The 26,464-nt window shown below is 45.0% G+C and overlaps 1 protein-coding gene across 2 annotated transcripts in view; it reads right to left on the minus strand.

Moving 5' to 3' along the window:
• Window positions 1–26,464, minus strand: part of SPOCK1 (SPARC (osteonectin), cwcv and kazal like domains proteoglycan 1) — a 500,742-nt gene that overhangs the window by 153,915 nt on the left and 320,363 nt on the right. The gene's annotated exons all lie outside the window — the stretch shown is intronic.

Raw genomic sequence — 26,464 nt, forward strand, 5'->3', positions numbered from 1 at the left:
AACTGGATCCAGAAGGATGGGCAGAGTTTGGGAACTCGAAGTTACACAAGGCAATCTAGGCATGATGACCAGCACACGCCATGTCTGGGCAATCACAAGACACTCGATCTGATCAGTAAGTGTGGCTTGTGGGTGGGAATGATGGCGGGTGTGGGGGGTGGTAGGGAGGGGATCCGGATTCAATGCAGCCACTCCAGAAAGGGTCTCCCAAAACAGCAGTTCGAAAATTGCAACATTTTCCAGAACAGGCTGAGCAGTGGGCCCCGGGCTAATCAGCACTCCGCATGCTGAGGTGTGCACGCTCATCAAGGCACAGAAGAGGCCACAGGGAATTCTCCGCAGAACAAAAGCAATTGTGCCATCTCCCAGCTGTAGGCCTAAAGCCTATTAGGCAGTAAATCTTTCATAACTTTCTCCACAGCCAGAGGAGGCAAGGCCTCCCCGTGTCCTCCCCACAACAAACATTTGGTTAAATGAACTGGCATCCTGAGCAGGGACAGCAAAACTGCTATGAAAAATACCATTGTCCCCTCAGCTGCCGGGGCCCTCGGCAGCCATGATACCCCTGCACTTAGAGAAGTCCTGATTCCTCTCAGCCCACCCAGGCCCAGAATCTTCACGCCATTCTCCTCATATGGCTGCTGGGAGATTCTTGGGGGCCCTGAACATACAACAGCCAGAGGCGTCTCTGCTGCTTTAACAGCTCAGGGTGGCTCTGTCTGCTGCAGCACCTTCAGCCGCTGTAAACACAAGGCAGGGTGCATTTTTAGGCCAGTCAGGTCTGCAACAAGACCCAGGCCCCAGTCCTAGGGGAGCCACCTGGCAGAGCCTATGTCCCAAGGGATTGTCTGGCCTGAAGCTCATCAGAGGGAAATGGAGTGCAGGAGGAATAAAAGAGGCTGATTCAAGCCCCAGGAACAGGGCATCCACTTTGAACTCTTCAGGGGAGGGCTGTGTCTGGGAGGCAAATGGCAGGAAGGCCTGTGTCTGCTTCCAGAGTCCTCCAAGCCTGGGCCTTCCAGAAACTCACAGCAGGAACTTTCTGGTCCTAGGTGCAAGGCTCTCGGTCCTGAGGATGTCCACACAAGAAGCCAGGGGCTGGTATGGTCTCAGGCCACTGACCCTTTCCTTGGGCAGTGTCTCCCACCCCCAATTTCAGAGTAGCTATCCAGCCGACTGTGACGTGCTTTCCAAGGCTCATGCAAAATTAAGTCAACCTCAAAGATGATTGCCAGAGGACAACTAATGATGACCGTGGCAATCCTCCACTGCTCCTTCTCACCCATCCAGCCACCACAGGATGAGGAAGACATCATGGATCTCAAGAAACTTGGGGACCAGAGCAAAGGCAGCCCTGGCCAAGGTACCAGTCTAGGTGCTTCCCTGATAGGTGCTAAGTGCTACAGAGCCCTTGGAGTTTTCACGGGAGTGTGCTGCAGAGATGGAAACTAACAGGCTGCTCTAGGCGGATGGGTATCAAAATCTGAAGTACTCCATGACTAGATTCATGGGCAAATTTGAGATTCATTTTGTTTTTGCAGCCAACTGCACCAACACCAGTGTCCACACTGTAGCCCAAATGATGTCAAAAGACAGTACAATCTTGAAGGAAAGAAGTCAGCCAAGCATAGCTTCCAAGAGCAGACTACAGACCTGGTGTTCTGGAGTGTGAATGTGGCTTACTCATACCTCAGCTGCCTCTCCTATATGGTGAGGGTTATACCACCTGCTATTGCTTTGGTTGTCTTGAGGGTTAAATGAACTAATATTTGTGAATCCTTAAAGCCAACCAGGTGTATGTTAAGCACCTCATAGGGGTTTGCTAATTTTTTGTGCATCTGGTCCCCAGAATAAATAATAAGCCTTCATAATCACATGAACAATAGCTAACACCCACTGTTTCAGACATGCAATGAAATAAGCCCTATAACTGGATTATCATATTTAATTCTAAAAAACCACCCAAAGAGATGGCTGCTGTGAAGGTGCCCATTTGACAAGTGAGGGTCTTAAAGAGGAGTCACTGATGACAGGTAGAGACAGAGGGTATCTGATGCTTGCCCCCTTGACTCCAGAATGCAAACTCTTCACTTTCATGGGCCAGCAGCATAATGATCACCTAAAATTTCCTCTGAGCAGGTGACTGTGGGCTCCACCTCACACCAAGGATAGGGCCCACAGGGCATCAAGAAGCTCAAGGGGTAAAAGGAAGGGGGAAGTGAGAGAATGTGGCGCTGTCCAGGTTGGGCCATGCAGGACTGCCCCCATGGACCCCACACAGCCCAGGGCTTCTAGAGAATGTAGGGTGCCCTGCTCTGGGCAACCACGCCTTCTGCCCTCTCCCTCCGAATGCAGCAACTGTCCAGCTAACTCAACAGACCAGTGTTCTGATCAATCTCCTTTCTGTAGCCTTTCCGTGTGCAACACTATCATTAGACTAACTACTGGGGATCACCCCTCTTCCAATTCTTGAAGCCAGCATTTCTTCACAAAGAAATCCAACAAGAACATACTAGTAAATGAAAATCAGTCACTTAACTCTATATACATACATAACAATTTGCATATAGAAATCAAGTCTACTAAAAATTAATTACCAGGGTCTGAATACTTCAAACATGGATGGGAATTATTTTGAGTGAATGAACTTCACAGAACAACAAAACAGTAATAAATCAAGCTGTCGGCATTCATTTCATCACCGGGGTGCATTTTGTTTCTGAAAACAAGCAACACTGAGACGGAAAGGGGATGGGGATGGTAAAAGGAGTGTGTCATTTCCCTTTAAAGGCAGTCTCCCAAGTGAGCTTTTCCAAGCAGCCCCAAGGCTCACCGCGGTTCTCTGGAAAGCAGCCGACACCCCCATTGGACAGGGCTGTGTGGCTCCACTTTCTAAAGGGAATGATAACAGATCAGAATAATAAGTGGCATTTGAGAGGCCCTTTAATGAGGTGCAGAGAAAGTGTGCAGGTGAGGAGGTAGGGAGAGAGAGCTGAGTGTTCGTGATAACCGGGAGTAGGCCTAGAAGCTTCCTTGTCAAGGGCTAATGATTTCTGGAGCCTATGCTCTGAGTGTCTCTCTGTCTCTCTCTGAGCAGAGGCTGGGTGACAGGACGCAGCAATCCCCACAGGATGGCAGAGCCCTGGGTGCCCTTCACTGCTCCCCTCAGGGCACCTGCGGGACTTCTGTGGGAGGGCATACCTGGCACAGAGCAGGTGCCTAGGGGAGGTTAATTCCATCTCTCTGCCCTTTCCCCAAGACCAATCAAGTGCCAAGTGGCACAGGACACATGTCCAAGTAATGTATTGAATAATTTTTACAAAAACTATTTTCAAAGAAAAAAACGGGAACAAATTAATTTAAAGAGAGATTTGTTAAGCTGAAAAAGCACTGATTTCCAAAGCAAGTTAATTATAGGCTTCCTGTAATTTTTAAAATTAATTTTATTTTTTAAGCTCACTGCTTGGTCTCAATTAAGGTAGTGATATTTTAATTATCTTAATTGTTTCTAGACTTGTTTTCCGGCTTGAGTTACTTTTTAATTAGCTACATTGATTTTAAAATCCAGAATCAAGCCTTTATGCCGTCCATGGACACATCCCATAAGCTCACTGGCAAAGGGTCATAAAACCTGCAAGAGCAGAGCGGGCCACCCCCTCAGAGATGCTGCGATGCGGGAATGTACCGTTTTGTGGGCTGGCCACAGAGTCCCTGAAAGTCACCGGGGGGACTGACAGACAGTTCGGTTTACTCCCTTAATACCTGTAGGGCTTCTGCCCTGCGCATCCTGGAGGCCAGCACCTCCGGAGTGAACACAAAGACATTCCTACCCTCCAGGGGCTCACAGCTCAAGAGGGATGATGGACAACAGAAGGGTAAGTTCAGTGTGGTATGGGAGATGCGGGTACCTCACCCCGCCTTCTAGCGGGTAAGGGAGAGCTCCTTGACTCATAGACCTCTACAGAAAATGTGTTTAAGCCAGGTAATAGGACGGAGGAAACAATCCACTAGGAAGCAGCTCTCTTCCCAGAGAGACCAAGGCAAGTTTGGGGAACTAAAGTTGGGGCCACCGTAGGGTGGAGCAGGGGTGATATGCGAGAAACTGGACAGAGTGGCAGCATCACCATGAAGGGCCTTTGGGGCACCATGGCCTCCAAGAGCCACAGTGATGACAAACATGGTGGAACCTGGTGACCCTTGGCACATCCCCCCATGCTGAAGTTAGTGGAGAGGCAATAGAAAGAAGCCTTTACACACCTTTTTCAGGGAAAGTGGCTCTTTGGTAAGAATAGACAAGCTGCACATTCTCACCCTCCAAATAAGAGGGGTGTCAGGGTGGAAGTCTCTGTGGTTGGCTCTTAGAGCTCCCCTTTCCCCCCTGCAGAACCTCTGGGGACACTAAGCCATGCAGGGCTCTGGGAGGCAAGAAGCCTACCCAGTGAGTCTGACAAGCAAAGACATCGTCTCCAATAGTCATGTCAACTTGTGGTCTACTCTGGTGACTCCAGGAAGTGGCCAGAGACAAGAGGCCACTCAATCTACAAAAAGTTGACAAATTAATGAATGTCTTTTGTCTTCTTGTTGTTTTTAAGACCTCTCTCTGCCTAAATCATGCTCAACTGAGGTTCATCTCAAGAGCAGACATTCCCAGTGATTCATTAGGAGTGACTTAATGGATGAATGACAAAGAAATTACTCCAAACTGCTAAAACCTCATCAAGCTAGGATCCCAAACATCTATTACAGCTTGTCTGTCCCCATGGTAACCTGGGCATGCATCTTGCTCCCCTCCCCCAGCCTCCAGAGGGGCTTGTTTACTAGCTGACGACAGAGCCACACAGAATACAAAATAGAAGATGCCGCCCACAGAATTCTGCTGGAACCAGAGAGGCATGACAGTTTGGAAAACCTCTGTCACCATTTTCAGCTTTCCAATCGAGGCCCTTGCCGTGTTCATCCGGGGCTGAACAAAGGGGCCCAGTGGCCGTGTGTCTGAATCAGACAGGCAGCTGAGTGACACAGACAGCTGAACGTGTGTGCCCTAAGAGGGGGGATGGGAGTGGGTGGGGACAGGGATCAGGACGGAGGAACAGATGATAAAAAGATGCATCTTACCAAAGGAACGCCCCCTGAGAAGAGACACTTTCTTTTCCCTTCAAACTGAGGACCTGAGAACTCTTTTCTTTCTGTGTTATAACTAAAAGCATCCCCTCTCTTACACTGTGAGTGTGTGTGTGTGTGTGTGTGTGTGTGTGTGTGTGTGTGTGATGAAGGCTAGGTTGTATAAACCAGCAATGGCCTTTTTTGTAGCACAACAATTCAGCCACATCCCTAAATGCTAACAGTTATGAAACAGAGGTAGATGGGTATATAGGAGTTTATTTCATCGTTCCCTCAACTTCTGAGTATAAATGAAAACTTTAATATTAAAAGGAAATAAAAGAAAAAAGAAACATCCTACAAAGCCAGCAAGTCAACAGATAAGGAAAAAAATGTACATCTCAATCGTCTACAGTAGGAGGAAATTATCAACAAGTTCAAAGTCCATCTACTTTACTCCGCTTGGGCTGCTAAACAAGGTAGTACAGCCCGGGTGACGTGGACAACAGACTCTTATTTCTCACAGTTCTGGAGGACGGAAATCTATCTCAGATTCCCCCCAGGCCCCATTTCTTGTGAGAGGGATCTTCCTGGCTTGCAGAGGGCCACCTCCTCACTGTGTTCCTACACAGCTTTTTCTCCGTGTGCACAGACAGCAAGCCAGTGACCTCTGTGAGGCCTCTTCTCTTTTTTTCTGCACAACTTTTAAAAAAAAAAAGATTTTATTTTTTTAATTTAAATCCAAGTTAGTTAACATACAGTGTAATAATGATTTCATAAAAAGAATCCAATGATTCGTCACTTACCTATAACACCCAGTGCTCATCCCCACAAGCACCCTCCTTAGTGCCCATTCCCCACCCAACACCCCTCCAGGAGCCCTCAGTTTGTTCCCTGTATTTGAGAGTCTCTCTCTTACGGTTTGTCTTCCTCTCTGTTTTTATTTTATTTTTGATTCCCTTCCCCTATGTTCATCTGTTTTGTTTCTTAAATTCAAAATATGAGTGAAATCATATGATATTTGTCTTTCTCCAGTTGACTTAGCATAATGCACTCCAGTTCCATCCATGTTGTTGCAAATGGCAAGTTTTCAATTTTTTTGATCACTGAATAATATTCCATTGTTTGTATATGTGTGTACACATATATGAGGTATATATACATACATGATATATACACATGATATGCACATATATGATATATACACACATGACATATATACATACTTTTGCGTGTACACACACACACACACACACACACACACACACACACCATGTGATGTCTCTTCTTATAAACCATCTTACAGGAATAGGGCCCTACCCTGAGGACCACATTTGACTTGGTTACCTCTTTAGAGGCCCCATCTCAACTACAGGACACTGAGGGTTAAGGCTTCAACATACAAAACATTCAGTCTATACCACCATCTATAAGGAAACCGTTACCTTAACTACAGGATATCCATTCATGAAATCCGTTCAACTCTTATAAAAGAGGAAGTAGATCAGTACGTTTAACACAGGTAGATATTCATAACAAATTAAGGAAGGAAGCAAGTTACAATATTTGAAAGGGAAAAGTAACTTCCAAATACCACACAGCTAATAGATGGCAAAGCTAGTCCTGCTTCTCAAGGAAGGAACTTTCCCTTTGCTCTCCTGCTGACTTTGAGAAGTCCTTTTGCCCACAAAGTCCTAGCCTCCACCCACATACGCACCAGGATCCTACATTTCTCTACTGTCCTCTCCCTCCTGGGGCTATCCCTGCAATGACATGTGAATGAATTCAGATACCCTATGCCCCCAGGCCAACACCAGAGCTGCCGTCTGCACAGACTCATCTGGAAACCTCACCTGCAAAAAACAGCCTCCTCTGGCTTCTTGGAGAATCTTGCCTGCAGCAGGGGAAACAATGAAGTCATAACCATTGTCTGGAGCAAGAGCAAGTGTCCAGCCCTCAGAGAATTTGAAATTTGCTTCTGAGGTATTAGAGTTAGAACACCTCATGCCTGGCTGGACCTATGCAGGCAGTTACTGGAAAGAGCTTTGCCTTTCAGCTCATGTGCAAAACATGACATTATGAGCAACCACTGGTAAGTACAACATGGATAATTTACAAGTCCTGATAATTAGAAAAGAATGTATTAAAGCAAGTCTACAGCAACAGTGGAAATATGCTCCAAAAAATCACAAGTCACAAAAGTGTATTAGCCTGGTCAGCCAAGCCCAGTTTCTCAAAGCTACCATCCTATACCTTCCTCAGTTCCCCAGTGCTCTAGGATGGTAAACACAGGGGCCCTCCCTGCATATTTCTTCCAAGGAACTGATTTCCTTGTAAAAGTGGGATAGAGAAAGAAGGGGATAAAGGGGCGGTGTAGAATTAACTAAATGGAAAGAAAGGGAAAAAGGAAGCATTTTATTACATAATACATCATCCAATTAAGGGGCTGACAGTGGCAACAAAGACATCTTCCAACTTATATGGTATAATGTACTATTATTCTAATTAACCAGTGAGGAAACTGATGTAGAGGTAAGTTCAGTATTCATTACCAATGAGGAAATTGACACAGAGATGGCAAGTAACTGACTTGTCTGTGGTCACATAGTTGGTAAATCTGGAATTCAATCTAGAGTAGTCTCACACCAAAGCTGATGCTCAGAGCCACTAGGCCACTCATGAAAACAGCTTATGATGAGGATAAAGGTGACAACCATAGTGCCAAGCAACAGCATGTTGAACATCTCTGTACACTACCCCCAAGAATTGTGTCACCCAAAGGATCCGCAAAAATAACTTAATACTGTGAAGAAAATACTGTACTGTCAGAAGTTAAAGACAGATTGTTGGACATCTGAGTAAGCATATATGACTTTTATAGTGAATATAAAAGTCAAAGTTTCTTTTCAAGGTAATGCTCATGCCCAATGAACCTAACTTTCTCTCTGACTTAAAAAACAACACGGACCAGGTAAGGCTTGTGGTTCCTTCTCTGAGAGATTCTGTGAAGCCGATCTATGGTTCATGTCACTGAGAGGAGATGCATGGTATCTGGTGGCAACATGGGACAGGATGGAGCAGCACAAACAGTAGGATCTGACAATGGCCTTGGTCCTCAATAGGGGGACAAGACACCATCCAAAGAGAAGCTTTAACCTTCCCATCCATCAAAATGGCCAGAATTCATTAAAATGTTATAAGAGTAAAAGTACTTAAGTTCTACCTCATGGTAATTGGCAGAAATTATTCCTAAGACATGAAGAAAGGCAACAGAATTACTGAAAATACCTAAGACCAGTTCTATGATGTAGGAAAATAAGAGAACATAAAAAAGCACAATAAAAATCAAACACCTCCATGAAAAGGGTAGAGTTAAAAGAATGTTGTATCTCATTAACTCTATGTTTTATACCTGTACTTCGCTTTAACACAATTAAAATTCCTGTAAAACATGGAGCTTTCCACAAAGAATCAACTCTTTTGTGCTAATGACCATGACTCTGTCACTACTCAGCAGCCCTAGTAGTTGAGCATGTAAGAATGGGGAAATACAGCAACTCCATGAATTTCCAATAAATAATTAAACAAGTGTGTCTAGTAGAGAACCCACAGGTTTGGATCAAAGAGGTAAGAGTGTAAGAGAGGCACAATTGTGCCACTTCCTGTCTATGTGGTCCGGATGGCTTACTCACTATTCAGGTTTCAAATGCAGACAAAGAGATCTACTTCACTTGGATATTGTGAGGAACTGAAGACATAATGTATGAAAGTTGCCCAGCACAGATCTGGGCACATAGGGCATGTTCAGGTCTCATCCTCACCACTCTTTGGGCTTGCTCAGCAAATAAAAACAGTGAATGTATGCAAAAGGCAAGGAACCCTAGATATTTTAGAGATTCAAGAGACCAGAATAGTTAAAAAATGGGCAAAAGACATGAACAGACATTTCTTGAAAGAAGACATCCAAATGGCCAACAGACACATGAAAAGATGCTCAACATCACTCATCATCAGGGAAATGTAAATCAAAACCACAATGAGATACCACCTCACAGCCGTAAGAATGGATAAAATCAAAAACACAAGAAACAATAAGTGTTGGCCAGGATGTAGAGAATAAGGAACCCTCTTACACTATTGCTGGGAAGACAATCTGGTACAGCCATTGTGGAAAACAGTATGAAGTTTCCTTAAAAAAACTAAAAGGAGAACTACTCTATAATCCAGTCAACACATTACTGGGTATTTACCCCTAAAATACAAAAACACTAATTCAAAGGGATACACGCACCCCTAGTTTATAGTAGCATTACTTGTAATAGCCAAGCAATGGAAGCAACCCAAGTGTCCATCAATAGATGAATGAATATGTGTACACACACACACACACACATACACACACAGGGATATTATTCAGTCATAAAAAAAGAATGAAATCTTGCCATTCGCAATAACATGGTTAAAACTAAAGAGTATAATGGCTATGTGAAATAAGTCAATCAGAGAAAGACAAACACCATATAATCTCACTCATGTGGAACTTAAGAAACAAAACAAATGAGCAAAGCAAAAAAGAGAGAGAGGCTAACCAAGAAACATTCTCTCTTAGCTATAGAGAACAAACTGATGGTTACCAGAAGGGAGGAGGAAGGGGAACAGGTAAAATGAGTGGTGGGGATTAAAGAGTACACTTATCATGAGGAAAAGTAAATTAAAAAAAAAGTTAAAAAAATTAAATAAAAAAAGTAAATTAAATCAAATTAAATTAAATGTAAAAAATATCATGGAGTTACAGTGCTATTCAGCCCTTTCCATTTCACATGGTAGACTCATTAGCACAAGAAGTGGCTTTAACATTTCTCTTTGAACATAAAACTCAGGATCTGCTTTATCCAGAAAGCTTTCCCTGGTTAACTAGATCTGCACCACTGCCGAAACCACCGTAAGACCACTAAGGAGTTCACGTATCTCTGGGAGAACTGTGCTGTGCCTTGTCTCATCTCAGAGATTATAAAGTCTGGGAATGAAGAATAAAAACCTTTTCTCCCCTGTAAATTATGTGCACTAAGAACAAACAAACAAAGCCTTGTCAACAAACTTACACAGTCATAGTCTTTGTTTTGTTTTGTTTGTTTGTTTTGAGAGAAGGTACTCTGGGCTTTGAAGAGTCTCTACTGTAGAGTCATAGACTTTGAGTCTTAAAATATCCTAAGGCCTGCATTCAGGCACCAGTGATAAAATGCTAGGGGAGAAAAAGATGGATTAAGGAGTATGTGGTAAACACTGCTGATCCAAACAGACGAGCGCTGGAGTCCAGGGAGGTTGTTAACATGAGATGTGCTAGGTATGAATGGGCAGGCAGGGTTCAGCAAGGCAGACTTTGCGCACAGGTTGGTGCTCTCCTATAAGCAGCCCAAGGCTGTCCATTTGATTGCTTCCGCCCTGTCTTCTAAAGCTTGGCAGGGAAAAATGTTAACTGAAAACAGAACAATAAAGTCTGCAGGGAAATCTTGCCCCAAACTGGAGACAATTTGTTCAAATGACCTCTAAGAGCCTCAGATGAAGAGGCTACTTCTGTAATGTGGCATCCTCAGAAGCATAGCCTCAGTCCAGAGCTCTAGTGAGGCATCACGGTGCTCATTTACTGCCACCTCCCTAACAAGTCTCAAAATCAGTGCAAGAAGGCAAAATAGTCCCACACCACATGCATCTACCACAGCCAGGTCTCTTTTTTCCTGCTTTCTGAAATCTAACCTAGCTTTTCCTTCCCAGACTACAGTGGGACAAGTAGAATGCAAATCTATAGTTAAACTCCCCATACCATCTATGTTATGAGGTGGTAAGTCATTTAAAACTTTGAAAATATTAGGGCAATCACTGGTCTACTACAGAATAGAATACAAAACTCATATACATTTGTATAAAGAGACTCCAAAGATGTATGTGCTGGCAGTAGGTTCTGTCCCCTGAACCTCAAGACAGATGTATGCTGTAGCCTGCCCTTAGAGGCTCTTTGATAGAAAAGTTTCAGAAGTGTTGAAAGTGTTTACCAAGTTTAAAGGGTCTTAAGAATAAAGTGGAGAGCTCTCCAGGGTACTGATATAGAAGACGGAAAATCCATAGCAGTAAAAGTACATATAAAGAACTTTCATAAGCAAATTGTTCATTCTTGCAGGACCAGTTGAAGCTAGTTATTTAGAACTACATCCCACGCCCCTGGAAGAGACTTCCCATACCATCTGTTCCCAGGGATCTCAGTCCCACTGGTGAGAGGCCCCAGGGCTTTTCAGAGAACTGACCCTGCATAATCCAAAGCTTTTTTGAGACCTTCAATGTGCCAACCACTGGGTGAGGTTTACAAATGAGTTACAAAGCACTTGTGGCTCCCTAGGTATGAATATAAAAATTAAAGCTTTTATTACTTTCATCCCTCCTGTTAATTTTTTAGAAACACTTGGCTCCAGATTTATAAATGGGTAATTGGAGACTATGTATTTCCAAGTCCTTTCTCCAATTAGGGCAGATTCATTTCTGAGTCCTTGGGATGGTTCCCAAGGCTATTAAATTTTGTTCCTTAACTGATAACATTGAAGCACTCAAGACAAAGGTAGTTCTGAATGGAACAGGGATTTCTTTGGGCACCATCTAAGCTATTAGAAAACACTTCAAACTGAGAGAAGAGTGGCTGCATCTCCCACTGAAGGATTCAGTAAATCTGTATCATTTCAGTCTTGGGTACTCTTGTTGCTTTGTTTTTTGTGTCCCACCTTATTCAATCATTGCTAAGATACTTTTCCATGTGCATCCAAATCAGCTAACCAAGTCACAGTTCCAACCTTGCCCACGGCAGCTCTCTTTCCTGCCTGTCTCTTCACCAATGTGCCCCTCAATGGCCGATTACCACCCTTACATTACTCTAAAATAAAGCCTATCATGCTAATATAAAATATAAATCAGGTCTTAACTGCACATGGAAGACAAATGCAACAATAAATAACGAGAAAGCACCTATGAGGTTTCCTAAGACAAGCATGGAATACACACAAGGAGTAAATCTCTCATTTTCATTCTTTAGCAATAAATACTGAGTACCCAGCAGGTAAAACAGAGCAGGGAGATAATCATCTTTGGATACTGTAATGGCTGCGATGTTTCTTTCACTAAAGGAATGAGAATGATGTTGTTTTTGTTAAATTTACGGATTCTAAATTACATATTCTCTAAATAGAATTTATTTTTAATGTTTATTTATATTGAGAGAAGGAGAGAGTGGGGAGGGCAGAGAAAGAGAGGGAGAGACAGAATCCCAAGCCATGGAGCTCGATCTCATGAACCATGAGATCATGACCTGAGCCAAAAGCAAGAGTCAAATGCTTAAGTGACTGAGCCACCCAGGCATCCCTAATAAAGATTTTAACCCCCAGTCAATTCAATGAAAAAAACAGGCAGAGGACCTGCATCAACATTTTTCTGAAGACAACATACAGAAGGCCAAGAGGCACATAAAAAGAGGCTCAGGAAAATGCAAATCAAAACCACAATGAGTTATGACCTTATACCTGTCGTAATGGTTAGTATCAAAACAAACAAAAACAAGTGTTGGCAAAGACGTGGTGAAAAGAAAACCCTCATGTACTGTCAGTGGGAATGTAAACAGGTGCAGCCACTATGAAAAACAGTATGGAAGTTCCTTAAAAAATTAAAAATGGAACTACTACATGATCCAGCATTTCTACTTCTGGATAATTATCCAAAGAAAATAAAAACAATAATTTTAAAAGGTATATGTAACCCTATGTTCAGTGCAGTATCTCTAATAGCCAAAATATGGAAACAACTTAAGTGGTTGTCTATGGATGAATGGATAAAGAAGAAATGGTGTGTACACACACACACACACACACAGTGTAATATTACTCGGCCATAAAAAGGAATCAAATCTTTCCACTTCCATCAACTTGGATGGACCCAGTCAGTATTATATTATGTGATATAAGTCAGAGAAAGATAAATACTGTATATGATTCTACTTACAGGTGAAATGTGGCCTCAAAATTCCTTTCCAGAATTTCCCTCACATTCTCAGACTGTATTCTCAGTATTCTCCACGATTCACCATGCCTTCAGTTACACTGGACAAGTCACAAACTTTCCAACTCTTCATTTTCCCTCGAGACTTTAGAGTCTAGACTGCAGTGTCCAATACAGAGAACATTCAATTCTTAGAGTTGCCTTATGAGACCAATATTATCTCCACTTGACGGATAAGGAAAAAAATTAAACTAGCCAAGAGTCATGCAACTAGTACATGACAAAGACAAGTTGTGACTCTAAGTCTGTCGTAATGCAGCAGAAGCTTCAGGAGACCACAGACAGTGTCTGTCCTCACTCCTGTATGCCCCTCACCCAGGCAGCAACTGGAATATCATAGGGCTCAGAGACAGCTGAACACGAGTGAATGGCTCTCAGCCCATGGACTTACTCACTACTCTATCTTGCTCTATGAGGCTAGGAACTAAGTCCAGCTCACCATTTATTTTAATGTTTGTTTGTTTAAGAGAGAGAAAGAGAGAGAGAGAAATGGGGAGAGAAAGAATGGAAGATGGGAAGAGAAAGAAAAAAAGAGAAAATCCCAAGTGCACAGAGCCCTATGCAGGGCTTGATCCTTCAAACTCTGAGATCCTGACCTGAGCTGAAATCAAGAGTTGGACATTTAACTGAGTCACCAAGGCACCCCACCAGGCTCATCATTTATGAACCCCAAGCTCCCTGGCATGTGTATGCCATAAGGGACATGCTCAGTTAATGTTGAATAAACTGTCTTTGAAAAGAATATCTTTGAATGAATCTTGTAAGCTGGAATTTTTATGTTACAAAGATTCAGAGCTAGTAGGAGTCTCTGGAGCATCTACCCCAGACCACCATGCTCATATTTAACATAAGGAAGACTTCAATTCACCAATTCAGCAAACATTTATGAAACTACTTTTACATGCCAAGGACTATTCTAAGTGTTGGTCATTCAGAGATGGGTAAGACCCAAGTCCTTGCTCATAAGGAACTAGCATTATAGTAGTAGGATAACAAGGGAAGGAAAGGGACAGGGACATGGGTAGAGATAGGGATAGGCATTGGGATAGGGATGGGGTAGGGGTGGGGGAAGATGAGTGGAAGGAAGGGCAAGAGGAAATGAAGAAGGGAGGGACATGAGGAGGAAAAAATAGATAGTAATAAGAGCTAAGCAGATATTTTAAAAGAGTGAGCAGTAGCAAGTTCCTGAATGCCACACTGGATTAAGTAGTCAGGGAAGACCTCTTAGAGGAGGTGACATTAAGCCATGGTCTGAGAAGCAGCAGCCAGACTTTAGAAGATCATAGAAGAACAATGCAGCAAAAGGACTGCAAAGGTCCCAAGGTAGGAGAAGATCCTGGAATGTTAGAATAAGACACAGGTCCTGAGAGGTCACATGATTTTTCCAAGAAGACACCACTAGGAAAGGACCAGGACTTAACTTTAGAATATCAAGTCTCAGCTGTGAATCCTTAGCGCAGTGAGCACCAAGATGTCTGAGACATGTTGAGGTTTCAGTGAGTTCCACTGGCAACCACCTGTTGGCCTCACTCTGGACCTGGACCGTGGTCTTGCCACAACAGACCCAGCACTCTGTTTCAACACAGGGGTCTTGAGAAGTCATTGCTCGGGTTGCCAAAACTAAAGATGAATAAGCCAGAGAGAATGGACATCTCAGACTTATGGACACCATCTTTTGCTCACATAAGCAGATCACTAGTGGGCATATATGAATTATATGTTAAGATTAAACAAACATGAGCTTTGTGCTGCAGACAGATCCAGTTTCACATCTGAGCTCAGCTCCCTGGGTGCTGTGTGACCTCGGGAAGGTTCTGCAGCCTCTCTGAGCCATAAAGGAGAGTAGTGGCATCTCTCTTCCATAATGGTTGGGAAGTTTGGATGAGGCAGTATGTCAAATGCTGAACACTGACACTGGCAAGTCCTCAATCAATGTTACTTTCAACTCTTTCCCACATGATTCTCCTTAAACATTTCTTTCAGATCCACCAGTCCAAAATGAACCTCTTCTCTTCCCCAGATTTCTGTACCAGGTCATCTTTACACCAAAATACAGCCTTGAAATCAACTTGCTTCTAATATCTACTTCCCAGGCTTCAGGGAGCCCCTCTATAGCCTCTGTGGCCACCCCCCAGTGTGCTCCACCCCACCCCCACCCCGCTCAGGGAGGGTGAGCTGAACACTGATACCTGGCGTCCTATAAATGTACACAACAGGGTGCAAGGAGAGGAAAAAAGATGAAACACAGGAGGTTCCTTTTTCTGCCAATACTCCGTGCCTATGCAAATGTGTAACAGAGACTGGTGACCCCACTTCACCTCACTGGCGGGGACTCGAGCAGCCATCAGGCCTTTTGTGATCCTCAAACAGCTAATGAGGGGATGTGTGTCTGTGTAATCCAAACAGTATCCATTTCACGCCCGATCCTTTTTCAAACGGGCAACCAATCTCTCTGATGTGTTCCTTTCTCTGACCAACAGAAAGCCTGTCCGGTCTCTTTGTTGGCCTGTCCAATCAACAAGGGCCAGTAGCCCTTGATGCTGACTCAAAGCCGCAGGCACAAAGCCAGACCCGTGGGGCGTCTCCCTCCCTCCTGAAAACTTCACCTCGCTGGAAGCCATGACCAGAGTCAGGATGGTGAGTGGAGACTGATGAAGCAGCCGATTTTTAACTCATTTCTAAATTGCCAAGTGACAACATTTCTGACCAGGTTCACTACTGTATCAAGCAATGGCCTGAACAGATAGACAAAGCTCCAGAGGAAGGGTAGAAATCTAGATAGGTAGAAAGGAGGGGACCTGAGGGGTATATTCAGAGGGCAGGACAGGTGCCTCTCCTTCCTGAGACGTGGGAAGGGGCTGTAGTAAAACTACTTGCCGGTGTCACTACAAAACTGAAGTGACGAGCTGGCCGCGGTCTGCCTTGCTCAGAGGGTGTCTGTTATTGTGCACTTCCAGGGTCATAAACAGCCTCTCAGCCCATCCCTTCCTCACCAAGAGCTGGCATGGTTATCTCCTAGGGGACAATTCCTTATGGGAACACATCTCCTTAGCAACCAACCTCCTCCCCTTCAAAATAGAAATCAATAGGTCATGAAGATGAAAATAAATAAGTCGGCAAAGATGAAAGTGCAGCATAGGGAGTATAGTCAATAATATTGCAGTGACATTGTATGGTGACAGATGGTGACCACACGTGTCATGGTGAGCACTGAGTAATGTAAAGAATTGTCAAATCACTGTACTGTACACCTAAAACTAATATAACACTGCATGTCAATTATACTTCAATAATAACAGTAATAAAAAAAAATCAATAGGAGGGGCGCCTCGGTGGCTCAGCCAGTCGAGTGTCCAACTTTTGATTTCAAAGGCCTCATCAGGTCTTGATCTCAGGGTCATGAGTTCAAATCCTGCCTTGGACTCCACGGTGGGTGTGGAGCCTACTTTAAAAAAAGAAATTAAAAGGAGAAAAGTTTACTGTATGGTAGCTTAACATCCAGTAATTCCTCTATTTATTAAGCAAAGACCCTCAGTGAGTCCTACTCCGTGACAGGCATCATTTTGGGTGCTAAGTAACATAGGCCAGTCCCTCTGCTTGTGTCAGTGACAGGCCTGAGACGCCACCAGGTACCTGCCACTCCAACCTCACGGAACCCATCGGCAACCCCAAAGCAGGTGCTTTCATTACGCTCATTTTCAGTCAAGGTGACCCGATCACCCCACATGTGTGCCGTCACCAGCCCATAAAGGGCTGTTAGAGTTTTGAGTAAGGGGCTAGCAGTAACAAGTTAGTATGTATTTCTGGATTATTTTAATTGAAACATGTGGCCACACATGGGCCTGCATTCCCTCATGGCTGCCTCCCTGACCCCAGCATCGCCTGTGTCTCCTTCACACTCTAGTTTGCTTTCTCTTTCTCCCTCTCTCCTACATTCACTGACTGCCTGGCCCTGAAGGCACTGGTGTTTGTACCACCCACAGCTCATAAGAATTCATCTTTTCTTCACAAAATAAAAAGTTGCACTGTTCACATTCTATATTTCCTTCACTTAGCCAAGACTCTTCAAACAAGTGGGACAGAATGTTCCTGAAGGGTTCGTTTTCTTTAGCATAAAAGCCGTTACCAGTCCACAATATTTCAGTGTTTGGCAAACAACGTGATACCTTTTTTGTTTGTTTGTTTAGCTTTAACAGGCTATCTAATTATTCTTCCTTTGAATTTTCACATCTGCATAATTAATTTAGTAATCCTCTGCCCTGGAGAATTTCCCCCTCTTACCAGGCTTTACTCTGCTTTGTTTCTTAAGAGTCTTGACTGTGCTGAACATCAGTCTTAGTACGGCCAGAGTCCAGAGGTGACTGGGGGATAGGGCAGGTAGAACGGCAATGAAAGGACCTCCCCCCCACTTGTGTTTTCACCGGGCTGGGCTTTTACCCTCGCGAGTCAGGCCCACGTGGCGGGGAGGACGCTCCTACATGGCTTCCTGATTTTTCAGGCTCCCGCTCATCACTTGGTCTGCAACTAATATCCTTTCAACATCCCAGCCCACAGAAACCCCATTCCCTGGCTGCTAACACTGGAAATGATGTGAGTGAACCAATTCCTTTGGATGAAAAGCTGCTATCCAGGAGTCAGTGGACAACCTTCAGAGGGTCTAAAATGTGAATCCAAATTTTTATGCACATTTTTGTGATTCGAAGGACCTAGAGCGGATGTTTGCCTTGAGTCCTCCAGTCCCCTTGTAGCAGCATCCCACCTCCCTACACTCAATCTCTCCCCATTGTGCACAGGCTACGTGCGACAGTGGTGCAGATCGCTTACTTTCCACTAAGAAGACACGGGTGATGGGTGCCAGGTGGTCCTTCTCCTTCCCGCCCTTGTGTATTCAATCCCACTGCCCCTCCTGCAACTGCATCATGAGGGAGAGGCCCCAGGGCAGAGAGGACAGGGGCACTACTGCCCTGTGTCTGCTGCTGCCTGGCTCCCTGTTGCTCGCTCAGCCCCAGTTCCAAGCCAGAGCTTACACTCCAGCTCTCAAAGCCTCTGCGAGCCGTGGATATCCTTCCCGTGATACTTGAGTCAGGCTCTGCTGCCAGAGAACTCTAAAGCAAATTCACTGGCATCTAGAGAACATCACAGGGGTCTGAGGTTGGAAACCACACTTTGAAGGCAGTGAACAGCCCTTGTTGGGTGAAATGCAGCCACACCTCTATTAAGCCAGTTAACACACTGAGCCATCACTACCGTAGGGCTCAGAGTGATTGGAGTCAACAGACCCTCCTCAATATCACAGCTCAGAGAAAGCTGCTCCTTGGGTCATAAACAATACTGCCCATACCCCTAGAGTGTGGGTAAGTGAGATTTACACAGAACATTCCCGTGAAGGTCAGTGGCCAGAGGATGTTGACTATGCCACAAAAGGGCAGGAGTCCTGGGGACACTGGGACAAGGGAGGGCCAATGGAGAGAGGACAGGCTGGGCTGTGAAAAGACCCCTAAGCAAACCTTGTTCTTCACGGGGGGAACATGGGATGACCTGGTCCAGAGGGTATCATTGACCAGCATACCCAGGGTCTCATTCAGAAGAGCAAACCACCACCTTTTGGGGGCATCTCCAGATTTCCCAGGGAGAAATATGGTGGCACCACCTCTCAGATTAACAGACACAGTTCCAGGCACTGGTGTGCGTCTGAGTCCTAAAACCAAATCCTCAGCCCAGAATCTGATCTGGCTGGTACCATGTGTCCACGTGGACCCAATAATCTAGGGCCTGAGGTAAGGGTACTGGTCTGAGAAAGCAAGCAAGGCCACCAGAAGCCTACCCATGGGGCCTTCTTCTTCTTCTTCTTTTTTTTTTGATGGAGATAAATATTCCTGTATTTATCCTATATTTGAGTTGGGAAGATACCTCTAAAGATATCAACCTCAGGAATCACATGAGGCATGCATGCATAAATGAATGGATGAATGAATGATTGAATGAGTAAGAGCTTTGAAAATAAGATCACCTCTGTTTTGAACAGCCTAAACCTTAGAGTTGACTCTTGATGTCAAGTGGATATTGTCTCACCAATTTCCAAATGCAGCTAATTAGGATCATAAGTAACCCCCAGATGCTTTAGACAGAGTAGATCATGGTATCCTATGTTCTTCTGGAGCTCTGAACTCTCTCCCCAAATAAGGCTGACCTTTCCTGTCAACCTAAGCTCATCCTTCCCTTTCTTTGGGCTCCAATGGCAATTACCGTGTATGCTGTAAACGCATCACTACTTCCTTCTACAAATTTAGTTATGATTTACATTTCTACCCATTTTTTGTGTCACTTACCAAATGGCAAGCTGTGTCTTATAAGTATGTTTTTACTTCTCTCAATGCATTTAATATCATACTTCTGTTGACAAAATGTTACCAACAAGTTTATAATAAACACATTGCTTATAATCTCCGGACACCACTCACCGAAAATGTTTCCCCCGCTCCAAACTGCTTTTGTATTCCACCATCTCTAGGATGTTCCTACATCTAAAATGTGAGCAACGTGGAAGATTTTTAAAACCTATCTTTTTTCATCAAGTATTCAAAACCACCACTACCCAATTTCCATGATATAAGAATGAGATCCAATAGCTGTCAGAGTCTGGGAAAGACCTAAGAGGTGTAGGTCCCTATTTCCATCTTTGGTGGTATATTCTATGTGGAATTAACTCAGTAGGAATCCAGGGCTCCAGCACAATATTTGGGCTAGCTTTGTATTTTCACTTTCAAGCTGGTAAGGTAGTTGTTTTCTGTTTCTATTCCCAATCCCTAGGGAAAATGAAGTCGCTGATCAATAGACTATTCCCATTTGCTCCAGTCTCCTGAGAAAACCTTCTGTCTGCCTGCCATCTGAAGTAACACTAAGGAACAATTTGTGTTCAGATCAGGGATTATACACACACACACACACACACACACACATCCCCCTCTTCAGGAGACATGTGGCAATGTCTGGAGAAAAGGTGCTTGTTACATCTGGCATCAGCAGGGGTGAGGGGCAACAGTACTGTTGGCATTTAGTAGGTAGCGGTCAGAGAAGGACTAAACATTTTACAAGCCACAGGACCGCCCCCTCATAACCAAGAATTATCTGGCCCCAAATGTCAACAGTTGCAAGGTACAAGTACCCTAGGTAGATATACAAGGTGCAGTGGCAAGAATGACTGTTTAAAACATTCTTCGGGGCTGGGTTCATTTCTCCATGAGGGACGAGAAGTGAGCGAGCCTCGCTGGAACTGGGGCCTAAGAAAGAGGGAGCGGGAACGTGCGGTTTGTCCCCAGAGAACGGATCTATCCCATGTCAGCATCGGAAGGTCCTCCAGAAATTATATAAGCCAAGTGCCTCAAGATGCTGCAAAGGAACTGGAGTCCAGAGGGGAGAAGACTGACTAGCCTGAGGCTTCTGGGCAAGCTAGCTGCGGAGCTGAAATGAGAACCCAGTCTCATGCCCCCAGCCCAGACCTCCATCTGCTCCATCACACTGATCCCCAGGAAAGGAGAAAAGGAGACTCAGCGCCAAAACCACCACTGGCCTTTAAATTCATGGAATGGGAAGTAAGATGGGAACTAAGAGGAGACCTTTCTGACCCAAGAGGGAAGAACAGGCACATTCTGGAGACGAGAAGGCAACAGATATGCATTTAGGGTCTACTAGATGCCAGGCACTGGTTTAGATGCTGGAAACACAACAGTGAATGGGAGACACAAAGTGCCTGCTGCCATGTGACTTTGCCTCGGGTCATACGTGCCAGAGTGCAGGCATGGCCACGAGGGAACGGGAGAAAAGCGGAGGCCAAAGCTAAGCCCAAGCAAAAGCCTCGTGCCCTAATATCCCCTCCAGGGCTCCAGGAGCTATAAAAAGGCAAACTCTCTAAGTACCTTTAAGAAGGATGATGCAACATTTTCCTTCAGTCTGTAAAACTTTCATAGGTCACTAGGTATTACATTACCTACTAATTACCTAGTAATGCATTCCTAGGTACTGCAGTAGTAGTGACGATAATAATAACGGCCGCCATTTCCTGGATACAGATATGTGTGCGGAATTCGGCGCCACGCACTTACATACAGCATCTCATTAAATCCTCATAACAGCCCTGGGATGTAGGTATCATTACCCAGATTTACAGGTGCAGAAACTCGGGTTCAATGAGGCAAAATAACTAGTTCAAGGTCACATAGCTAGAGGAACTCACACAAAGGTCTGCGTGCCACCAAGACCTAAGCTCTTAATGACTAGGCTGGAGGGTATCAACACTTCCTATGCTTTCAGAGCTAAGACGTACCAGTCAACATGGCCAACGTGAGATTCTCAATTTCTTCTTCCTCTGTTATGACCCAAATGGCATGCCCGCCATTTATCCGTGAGGTCTTACAGCAAACAAACAACTATCCTCATTAATATATATGGGGTTTCTTTCTGTTCAATGTGGCTTCTCAGAAAATTTAAACTGTCAGCAGATCATCTATTTCAAACTCATGTATTTCACACAGACCATAAAAAGCCACCCAGCATGAGGACCACCTTGTTTGAAATGTAAATGTTCGTACACTGTTAAACTTGGAAAGGCAGGGAGGGTATATAAAGTATTCATTTGCACTGTTGAACACCATCAGGCAAAACAGATTGCTTGCTGCCCCATAAATTTTCAGCACTAGATTAAATTTTGTTAATGGGACTAAGAACATCCAAAATAACCCATTTTTCTATGTGAATACTGGATCTCAGTCATTAGTTCTCCACCAGAATAAGTTTGGTGTTCTTTTACTCCTGTCAGGAATCTCATCAAACGTCTCTCTGCCCAGGCGCATAATGACTGGGGCCGGAAGGCCCATATACAGAGGTCCCATGGCATTTGGGACCACGGGATGACCAAGGCAGCTGGGCCTGTGAACGCTTCATGGATAAATGCATGATAGCCCTTCAGCCAACACAGAAAGAACAGCTGCTGTATATCTGAAAATCCAGGTGCTTTCACATGGGCTGCCTTATTTAAACCCAACCAGAAACCTAAGAAGAGTTACCTCTCCCACCTCACTAATCACATAAAAGGGAGGCGGAGATAGGACGCCTGGGTGACTCTGTCAGTTACACGTCTAACTCTTGATTTTGGCTCAGGTCATGATCTCACAGTTCATGGGATTGAGCCCTGGGTCAGGCTCTACATTGACAGTGTGGAGCCTTCTTGGGATTCTCTTTCTCTCTCTGTCTCTCCCTGCCCCTCCCCAATGCATGCACACACACACAGACACACACTCTCTCTCTCTCTCTCTCTAAAAATAAATAAATAAACTTTTTTTGGAAAGGGAGGCTCAGAGAGCATGCAGCGAGGGCACAACCAGGCCAAGATTCAAGTCTACTGTTCCAAGTCCAAGTTTTTGTCTTTTCTCCCTTTGCACTGGTGTCCCTCGTATGTCAGTCCTTTAAGAGAGACAGTCATAATACAATACAGCCCTAGCCTTGAGGACCTTCCAATTTTAGAGAGAAAGAAGATGTACCTATGCAACTCCCGAAGTTCACATTTACTGAATACTTACAGCGTGCGAGGCATTGGACTAGACTCTCTGCAAACATTAGCTAACGGCAACCAAATAAGGGAGGTGCTGCTATGGACTGAATTGGGTTCCCCTCCAAATCCACATGCCGCAGCCCTAATGCACAATATCATAGTGTTTGGGGATGAGGCCTTTGAGAGGTGGAGTTAGAGGACCTGTGAGGGGGATGCCTCACAATGCAATCAGTCCCCTTGTAAGAAGAGAACCCGGGGCCCCTGGATGACTCAGTCAGTTAAGCATTTGACTTCAGCTTAGGTCATGATCTCATGGCTCCTGAGTTCAATCCCTGCACAGTGCAATCTCTGCACTGACAGCTCAGAGTCTGAAGCCTACTTTGGGTTCTGTATCTCCCTCTCTCTCTGCCTCTCCCTCACTCATTCTAATTCTCTCTCTCTCTCTCTCTCTCTCTCTCTCTCTCTCTCTCTCAAAAATAAATAAACATTAAAAATTTTTTAATATACTTTACTGTCAGCTTGGTTTCCATATAACACCCAGTGCCCATCCCAACAAGTGCCCTCCTCCCTGCCCATCACCCATTTTCCCCTCTCCCCCACCCACCCTCAGTTTGTTCTCAGTATTTAAAAGTCTCTTGTGGTTTGCCTCCCTCCCCGTAATTAAAAAGAGAGAGAGAAGCAGGGAAGGTGCTCGCTCGCCTGCTGTGTGTGTGCACGGAGGCAAGACTATGTGACGAGAGGGTGAGAAGGTGGCATCTGCAAAGTGTGCAGATAACCAACAGTGCCACCCCCTGGTCTCTGACTTCCGGCCTCCCGAACTGCGTTGTTCAAGCTCCCCGGGCCATGGCAGTGTTAGGGGGAGTCCAAGCTGACTACTACTGACACTATTACCATTACCATTTTAAAGCTAAGAAAATGGAGGTTCAGAGAGATTGTGAAAGTCCCCTCAGTGCACAGAGTAATAAGCTCTGATTCAGACTCTACTGTGAGCGGCTACAAAGCCCTTCCCATTCATCACGTGCTCTGCCACCACCATGTGTACAGTGAATCAGGCATGAGACGACCAGCACAGCAGGTATGTAAGTGCCTGTGTCTGAGGGACGCAGGGGTAAAGTGTCCTATGGGGTGAGCAGGGAGAACCCACATTGGAACGCAGACAGGAGCAATGCTCTTTCCCTGGACTGGCCCACCTCTGAATGCATTCTTATCTCTGGACAGCCTCCTCCTCTGGCTCACATTCAATCCCATAAGCCTGGGAAGCCATGTGTTCGTTTATTTGCCAATGGACCCCACCTGTCCATGGCTCCCCCTGACTTCCCCTGCACCTGCGACAGATCAGGTACTCCGCAACTGTGTGCTGAGCCGGGCTGGCAAGAAACGTTCTTGCAACCGCCACAGGCAACGATGCAACCATCCCACCACGGTGCACTGTGAGGTGAAGGGTCAGAATCTAGCTCGTAACCAGTGGTCTGTGCACGTGTGCTGAATAAAGGAGACTCTGTGCATCGTTTTAAGCAACCGAGAGAGGTCTATGTTAACATTAAGACAGCTTTAACTTAGCCTTGGATCAAACCAGCCATCATAAAAAATTACAAATGACAAAAAGGAAGGAAGACAAGAGAGGAAAACCCCATGCTGGCACACAGTAGGCACTCAATAGTGTTCCCTGACCTGATGCACTTATCAGCTAACAATTCCCATAAAGAGAAACTCACGCTAGAGTTTGAACTGCCATTCCTCTGTGAGGGGGTGATGTGACAACCGTCATACCTTCGAGTAAACATATGTTATCTATGTGCCTCCAATTATAAAGGTGACTGCGACTTAAAATTCCATTAGAAGTACCCGAGCAGATGCTCCGCTGCCCTGTGCATGTCTCATATATTAAATCACCATGGACAATCTGCCTCCCTGGCCGGCAAATGGCCTGAGCATCTGGCCTTTGAATTGCAGGTTTTTATGCTTCAGTTCTATTAAAAAAAAAAAAAAGCTTTCCCAAGAAATGCAATGGTGATTGCACTTAAATCCTTACCACCCCAGAACGCAGTCCTGGCCTTCAATACCAGCCCACAATTATTTCTAAAATTTTCCAGATGGATAAGAAAAACACAACAACACTCCACCAATCTCCAAAAAGATGGTCAGGCTGGCCTTCTAATGCAACCCATAGGAAGTGCCCGATCCTGCAAGCTGATTTATGTGAAAACACCGAGACTCGGCGGTGTCCTTCCATTCATTTTGATGCCTCGTGATGGCAGGATAATGAGGATTTGGAAAACAAGCATCCATGAATAGCGAGGGCGTGATTCGGTGAGGGGAACGGTAACAGTCCTGCCAAGCAATCTTACTTGCCATGTAGGAAAACCAATTATCCCGAGACCCCTCTCCCCTGCAGGAGGACGAGCCTCTGTGCATCAATATTTCACGCACTGTCATCTGTGCATTATTTAATAAAGCAATCGAGGGATGAGTTTATTTTATTTTTCAACCTTTCCACCAGAGACCTGGGCTTCCAGTACACAAGGCTGAAACTCGGCCGGCAATCAGAGAGATGTATTTGCCGATTTTTTGAGGCCACGGGGCAGTTTCTGCTCTTAACTACACACTCCTGGTGTCTAATACACACTCCGTACACCAGGGACATCCAATCACTGGCTGTTCCTGCTGACGGAGGTGAACTCACTTCACAATCCAATAAATAGTGAGGCAATCGATCACCGGACCATCAGACATTTAGTGAGTGCCACGTTGGGGGACACAACGCTTGTAAACCAGGATCCCTGCCTTCATGGAACCTTAAGCATTTCCTTAGAGACAATATAAAAACACACCAACAGGTAACGGTAGGGACTGCAAACCAGCTAAGCTCATGACCATCACACTGGTCATGCATAGGATCCAGCATGTCAAAGGCAAGGTGCATGCCTGTATCCTTCTCTCCACGAAAATTTTAACTCCCTTCCTTCCGGCACCAGACTCCCATTTGTGTGTTGTGTTGGTGGGAATGCAGTTTCCACTCGTTCTTGCCTTTTACCCTGTGGTGAAAGGGACCAGATACTAACTATTCCTGAGTCATGGGAGAGCTGTGGGCCAGGGATGCGTTGTGAGCCCAGCCCCAGACCTCCTGCGGAGTCTTTAAGGAGTGACTCAGAAAACCCAAAGATCCAGCTCACTGCAGCCCAGGTGCTAGCACTTGGACTTGACCATTTCCAATGTGTGGCCTTCAGCAGAACCCTCAGCCTCTACACACACTCCAAGCCCCCACTCTCAGGAACTCCTGCCATCCTTCTAATAAAACACCTGTTTCTTAAGCTTTCTTAAGCCAAGAGAGTTGGCTTCTGCTGTTTGGAACCAAGATGCTGCCTGTTCAAGAACTGTTTATTGAGAGAGAGGGAAGGCAGGGAGAGAAAGGGGTAAGGAGAAAGAGGGAGAGGTATGGGGAGGGGGGTAGAGAGAGTAAGAGAGAGGGAGGGAGAGGCAAAGTGAGAGGGAGAGGGGGAGAGAGAGAGGAGCTGTGACCTAATTGCTAGTCAGTCTCCTCATCAGGGTGGATTAGCCAACCAGCAGAGTGAGGCTGAGCTGAGGGTCCAAAACACATTTGTATAAGGCTGTGGTATTTCACAAACAAAAACTAAACACCACCAAGCCATGGACTATTATCACAGGAAACAGAATTATACTGCTTGCTCTTGCATGCATTTTGGTAGTTGACCACTGTTTTTATTT

This window comes from Suricata suricatta, chromosome 6 (genome assembly GCF_006229205.1).
Source record: "Suricata suricatta isolate VVHF042 chromosome 6, meerkat_22Aug2017_6uvM2_HiC, whole genome shotgun sequence".
NCBI classification, from domain to species: Eukaryota; Metazoa; Chordata; class Mammalia; order Carnivora; family Herpestidae; genus Suricata; species Suricata suricatta.